This window comes from Apteryx rowi, unplaced genomic scaffold (assembly GCF_003343035.1).
Source record: "Apteryx rowi isolate R43461 unplaced genomic scaffold, aptRow1 scaffold_4, whole genome shotgun sequence".
Taxonomy (NCBI): Eukaryota; Metazoa; Chordata; class Aves; order Apterygiformes; family Apterygidae; genus Apteryx; species Apteryx rowi.
This window is the reverse complement of record NW_020450529.1, coordinates 2,599,306-2,606,311: the sequence shown is the minus strand read 5'-3', so window position 1 is coordinate 2,606,311 and position 7,006 is coordinate 2,599,306. Positions and strand designations below refer to the sequence as shown.

At 46.9% G+C, this 7,006-nt stretch overlaps 1 protein-coding gene across 10 annotated transcripts in view; it reads left to right on the top strand.

Annotated features, from left to right (window-relative positions):
• Positions 1–66: 66 nt before the first annotated feature.
• ITPR1 (inositol 1,4,5-trisphosphate receptor type 1) overlaps positions 67–7,006 on the top strand; it is a 191,537-nt gene continuing 184,597 nt past the window's right edge. For 9 of the 10 annotated variants that reach the window (XM_026074800.1, XM_026074799.1, XM_026074806.1 and 6 more), the window contains exons 1-2: positions 67–379; positions 775–850. The gene's annotated coding sequence lies outside the window, so the exon portion shown is untranslated. Of the gene's footprint in view, positions 380–774; positions 851–5,207; positions 5,321–7,006 lie in introns of those variants that run through there. The other variant, XM_026074795.1, reaches the window with a different exon arrangement.

The following is a 7,006-nucleotide window of genomic DNA, read 5'->3' as shown; positions in this document are numbered from 1 at the left end:
CGGTTCCTGAGGAGGCCGCGCGCGGGAAGCGGCAGCGGGGGGGGGGGGGGGACCGCGCTCCCGCAGTAACCGCCCGGCGCTCGCTTGCTGCCCGCAGGGAGAACCCAGGGGAGGAGGGACCCTGCCTTTAGGCATTCCCGCGCTGACATGTCAAAAACTGCGGCCAGGGCTCGTTTTAGGTGACTGATGATGTTATCTAGCCGCATTCGCAGTGAGGGGAGGTTCAAATCGCGTAGGTACCGCTCGGCGGAGGTGAGGACCGGCCCTTCCTGGGCTCTCTGGGAAACCTAGTACTGAATACATCCCTGCGATGGCAAAAACGCGCAACGTGGGCGCGTGGACCCGTCAAACTACCGACCCATCTTTAAGTAACTTAAAGGTAAGGCTAGATCTTTTCATCCCTCTCTCCCTTCCCCCCGCCAATAGGACACCAGACTCTGCCTTTACAATGCTTTCCTCACGGCCAGCACGGCCTGGCAGCCAAAGCAGGGCCTGTCACTGACATCCCCGTGTACCCCTCAGGTACCTGAGCACACTTGTATGACCCTGAGGAGGTCGGTTTGCTCCTCTGTCCTCTGACTTCATCCTCTGGTAATAATTCCTGTGTTCCTCTGTAAATTGCCTTCGAGAAGGTGGCTGAAGAGCGCTCTGGAAGCGCTCACTACTGCTGTTACGTGGCTTGTTGCCCTGAGGGGGGTGGTCTCTGGACCTTGGTCTGCAGCACATTAGTGGTATTCATATGTGTTTTAAGCATTTTTTCTCTTTCTCTTTAAGCTGAAGGACAGCCAACAGCATGTAGRTAACGTGAATGTCAGAGATTCCTTCAAGATGCAGGTCTAAGGCAAAAAAAGTAAGTGCAACAGCTTTGACTGTGCTCCATAACAGTACATAAGGAGAGTGTGCACATGCCTTCCTCCTAAGAGTACCCTCAGCTCCCCCATTAATAGGGGATGATGAGGCTCGGTGCCTTTACAGAATAAGGATTTAGGAAAAAAAATGAAGAAATAGTAAATTCCTTGGGTGCTTGTGTTTCTGTATCTATCTTAAACTTAAATCTATCTAACTTAAAAGTAGATTTTACTAAGTACATAAAAAACAATCCTTACAGCAAAAACATCACCATAATCTACAGAGGGAAAAGGAGAAACCTACTTTCTTCCCAACTGAATGTCAAACCCGTTATTGCAATTTGGGTTGTTTTTTTTACAAGAGTTTTTAAGTGCAGRTGACTGAGAAGCAGTTTGCCACGAGCCAGGTGAATGGCAACACGGTAGTGTGCAATCTGAGCGGGGCAGGAATGGAAATATACTTTATAGAGGCACAATATCCTCCTACTTTGCTCTTGGGAGAGGTAGCAATTTGCTGTTAGTGGGAACAAGCAAATTACTACCCCATTCTGTGCCAGCTCAGCTGGTGGGGACTTTTCGAGCAGAGCACAGACTCTTCCCACTCACTGTCCCCCTGCTAAGGAGCTGGGGGAGTAGCAGGTCCACAGGCCTGTTTTCTTGTGCAACATAAATCCAAAGTCCAGCTATCTCATTCACAAGCAAAAAGGTGCACTGCTTTTTTATTCACTTGTACTCATTGCACGGTCAAGGTACGTAGCCTAAGGCGGTTCTTGAGCCAGTCAGACAGTGATCAACTGTCTCTACATCCAGAACTTCTATATTGGAGAATTTGGCAATTCTCTTGTTTTCCCTTTAGTTCACTGTAGTTACTGAAGCTTTTAGTGCTCCATCATGTAAATGTTAACTTCCCTAATGGTTGTGGGAGCTCCTGGTCAGGACTGACAACAGAATGGATCTTCTGGATCCTCCAATATGGTGAAAGAAATCTTTATTCATTCTGTGTGGTATTAATTCAAAATATTTAATATTTTAGTTCTGTACGGGTTAGGACTGTACAACAGCAAGAAACATGGCCATTAGTGAAGGAGGCTTTTTTTTCCTGCTTTGTATTAGAACTTGGGTGGGAACGCTACTCAGCTGTATTCCATGTATGAAATTTTACTGTTACTGAATGTTAAAACGACAGTGCTGGGAGTCTTCACAAGCATGCATTCCAATTATCTATCATTAGTCCCTTTTGCCCTGTGACGTACTTAGAAAAACAACAGAGTGCAGAAGCACAAATGAATACAAATTTAATTAGAAAATCAAGTCACTCCTGCTGCTTTTGGGGTCAGAAAAATGTAGACATTCCTTTTATACTGAAGCAATGATCTTAACCCCATGCATTAATGAATCTCTATTAAAATGCAAAGAAATTACAACTAACTTTCTCCTTCCCAATTTTCAATACAATTTACTGGAATGACAGCTAAATATAGGTGTCTAAATTCCACAGTCTTCTAGAAGTCAAAGTAGTCTGCCAGGATAACTTCTCCTTATTAAAACCACATGATGCTGACTGTCATTATGAAAACCAGCTCATATCCAATGAGCTGGGATAGTTCTCTGGTATATCTTGTCCATTCACTCTCATTGCTTCTTTTCCTAGAATTCTTTTCTGCACCCCTTTTTACTTCCATTAAGTAGGTTTATGTTCCTGTATCCTCTCGGGAGACTAGATGCAACAATTACAGTTTGCTTCTGAATAAAATCCAACTTCCCACTTGTAATCCTGAAGACTCCTGAGAACTTTTGCTAGTGTCATTTATTGATGATATTTGTGCTCCTAACCCACCCAGGAGGCTTGAGTGCTTTCTGACTGAAGTAGTCCGTAGAAATCAAGAGTTAATTGCAGATTAGGCAGCACAGAAAAAGTAATATTGTTCTTGGTAAATAAAAGACTTAAAACTTCTCCTTAACGTCTTTCATCAATGCTGAATTCACATAATTACTGCAAATAACAAGATAGTGATGGATCAGAGTAAGGTTCAAAGGGAGGAAAAGAACAGAGTTGTCCAATAACAAAACAAAGACTTGCAAGCTGTTTTCTTGTGACTTAAATCATGTAAGTGATTGGGCTAAACATCTAGTACTATTTCACTCTGAAGACTGAAGTGGTATTTACCAAGTAATAGCTTCTACAGTATTTTCTCTCTGGATCCTTGAACAGGCCTCATTCCTTAGACCCTCTTGTGTATGTCTATGTGTGTGTGATCCAGGCTGAGAACCAACCCCTTGCTGGCTGCTGATTGAATAGGACTCCATGCCCCATCTCAGGGGTTGCTTACTGTACCTCACATTATTACAGATAAAACAGTAGCTTTAGGAGAACGACTCTAGGGTACTTCGGAGTGTGAAATTTATCACTCCTGGACTCTCTCACCATTTTAGTTCTTCTTAAAGCTAAAAGATTATAGGAGTTTTACAAACTTACCATGCCTGCAGCCTAAAGCAAGTTTACAAAGAGAAGTGAAACCTTTTTCATTGTAGGGAATTTTCATTGTTATCTTGTCTTTTCCACTACCACTCCAAACCTAGCACATTTTTTGTCCTATCTTCGGCTGAAGGGCCTTCAGTGGCACAGCCTCCACAGCCACTGAAGAGCTGACTAAGTCCCAGAAACAAAGGTAAACAGAAACTATGGATGTGCCTTACATGCAATTTCTAACACACTGTTGCTGCTCRTATTTATCACTGTTATTGAAACTGCATACTCAATAACAAACATATTTCAAGGCATACTAGTAGGACAGCCTCTAACGGTCATCCATGGACAAAGTTCTTTGCCCCAGGCTCTAGTAGCTGTCCTTGTGTCGCTGCCTAAATGCACCAGATGTTCTAGCCACTCACCCTCCTCAGCCTACTGAATTTATCCAGAGATTAGATTTGATTACATGAGAATTCATTAGGGTTTCTTAATGAAATTAGGAACCATTACTCTGCCAGCTTTCTGATGAGTAACGGCTTGTAGCATTGCAGCCATATATAAAGACCGTAGAACTCTACRCACTGACCTTTGCTTAAGTTTCTAAGTCACAGACTCCGATTTCTGAATATTCTTGCTTGACGGCAATAATTACAAATCCTCTGATGTTATTTTGTATGAAGAATCAATACAGTGGTAAGTCCTGTTGAACCAGACCCCTGGCTCATCTGGACTTGTTTCCTTTCTCCAGCAGTAGTCCACTGCTGTAGAAGGAGAGGGAAACAAACTATGAGTTTATCAGCAACAATTATACACTATTTCCTTTCTATTATCCAGTGCAGCAGGTGGGTGCTGGAAAGGAGAGGAAGGGAGTGGTTTTATCACCTTATGCCAATTAAAGTGATGCAGCAGGTCTGCAGTGCAATCCTTGCATCCACTTTGATAAGGCACTCTATTCCCTGTGTTGCCAAACATACTAAGTTGTACCCCACAGAGAGCATAAAAATTACAGTTAAGGACAATACACCTTAAATAATATTTTAAGGGCAAATAATTGCATAATGTAATAAAGAAACAATTTTTTATCACCGCTGGTCATTCTGGCTTAAGCTGTGTTATCAGTCAGTAGGTAGGCTTTACTGTTGGCAGCATCCTGATGGCAGATGGTGTCGCCGAAGAGGAAATGAAATAGAACTCGCTACTTGCAAAGTTTTAAAGTGTTCCTTTGCAAAACAGTTGTTTTACCCCATGTTACTGTACTTCCTTACAGCTGTACATGCTTACAGCTGATTGTTCTCAGCCAAAGCCTCTTATCTTCCAGCAATTGAATTACCCCACAAGTGAGAGCACTATCTGTAAATAAAGTTGCAAAATCTCAGTGCCTAATACCTAACAAGCACAACAGTTTAAGCGTAGCCGCTCAGCTGTTCTGCCCTTCGCAAGCTGCGCTGGGACCCCGCAGTGGCTGCATGTTTGTTTTCCCCTCCCTGCCTTGGCTTCCTCGCAGTCGCTCTGGCTGATAACACGTTATTCGCGCATCGCGGGATTATTCTGTCGGCAGCCCGCGGTTTGGGGCTGTTCCACACCATTCCTCTCTCGCGTGCTCTTGGCCAAAGCTTTGCGCGGAAGCCTCCAGGGACTGAAAGTATTTCGGAGCCTCCGAGCTGCGTCCCAGCAGCGCGTTTCCCGAGCACCGATAGCGGAGCCGGGGCCGCGGCCGGGGGCGGGGGCGCCGGCCGGGGCCGCGGCGCGGGGCACGCCGGGAGCTGTAGTCCCGCGGGGCGCGCTGCCGGCGGGCGGCGGCGGCGCGGGGACTCCGTTACCCAGCGAGCCCCGCGGGGTATATGAGGCGCGGCGGCGAGCGGCGGGCGCAGAAACCATGTGGACGCGGCGCTGAGTGGAGCCGGGCGCAGCCTCCAGCCTAGCGGGACCGGGCAGCGCCGCGCCGCTACCATGGGGCTGCGGGGCCGCCGCTAGCCCCCCCCCCCTTCCGCGTCGACACCAGGTAGAGGGCCGGGCCCGGGGGCGCCGTGGGGGGAGCGCTGCCTGCTCGCCCCGCCGCCCGCGGAGTAGCGCGGAGGCGGTGCGGCAGCGCCGAGCGCGCCCCGGGCGCGGGGAAACTGAGGCACGGGGGCGCCGCGGCGGCCGCAGCCTGCTTTGGGGAACCCCTGCGAGGAGCAGACCGCTTTCTGAAGCGCCTGTTGATAGCCGGCAACACTCAGCTTAAAACACGCTTGCTGCACCCTCAGCCTGTTTGGGGTGCCCCCGAAGCACGCCCGGGAGACGCAGGCGTCCGGGGGGCGTCGCGGCTCGGTGCCCCTCGCGTCTGGGGTGATTTCGGCCTCTGCGGCGGTAGCTCCGGAGCAGCGTGTCAGCTCCAACTTTCTCTGCTTTTTTCTTCTATGCTTGACACGCTGCTGCACAGAGATGTTTCGTGTTATGTAAACACTCGCGAGTGCTGATGTAGACTTGGCTATAGATGATCTTATTCTTAAATGGTCAAAAGCTGGGCAATGGTGGGTGGATATTCTTGAGGGTCTTGGTAGCTAGTCTAACAGTCTAAATATTTAGCTGTTTCCTGGCTACAATAACTGGACTTAAGAGGAGGGGGAGGGGGCACATGTGCGTTCCATGTATGTGGGATGCGTCATAATTCTGAGCTGTTTTCCATCTTTTTGCTAAGAGTTTAATTATTGCTGGTTGTTCTGGACATCTTTGGACTTAAGTTAGTCTTTTAGCTTGTCTGAATGTGCAGAGGTGCTGCTTCCTCCTTGCCTTCTGCACTACCCTAGCAGCAAGGGAGACTTTGCTGTAAAACTGGATGCAACAGCTGGCTTGATGCAACAGTGATGGTTTGGGGTCAAGCTTTCCCCTCTAGTACAAAAACCAACATGTAGTCTTTGACCCATGTGGGTTCAATCTGACTCACTCTGGTCTGTCTGTATAAAGAACCCCAGCAGGCAAAAGGGCTGAAATACTGCATCAAACATATTATCTGGCACCCAKTGCAACAGTTCGCAGGTGCTTACTCAGATGCAGATGCAATGGCTGTAGTATTACTACTCAAATCAGCAAGGGAGAACATGGTTAATACAGCCCAGGTCCTTGTATTGTCAAGACTTAGTGACTCGTAGTAGTAGGTAGATGATGGCTGTTCGCTTTAATTTTTAATGAGGACCACTCTTTTTTTTATATATATTTTGCGTGTGCATTTTATTTCTTAAATGTGCATTGTGTCATTTGCCTTTGAATTTCTTTTCCTGTGCTCAGAAATTTGCCTGGTATCCCAGGACTTCCAAAATCTGGTGGTCCAGAAGACTCACTGACTCAGAGCCTAGTCCAAAGATCCACATCTGAACGGTTTCCTCACACGGTACAGTCACCTGTGTGAGGGGTGTAAGATAAAGCTTGTATCAATTTCTTTTCCTCAGAAGTTTCTCTGAGGCCAAGTTAATGGGCTCTTARCCTCTGGGTTTTTTGTTTGCTTTTTTGTAAGCCTCTGCTTTAAACTAATTTCCACACAGAGCAAATATTCTAGGTTCTAAATACCCAACATGGGTTTGCAAGAGTAAACTCAGTGCCTGAAACGATGACAATATTGCATGCTGTCATGACTGTAGCAAAGTGTTGATGACCTAAAGCTGGCTGCTTGGGGAGTGGAGATAACTGGTGTTACTGATCAGGCCAAAAA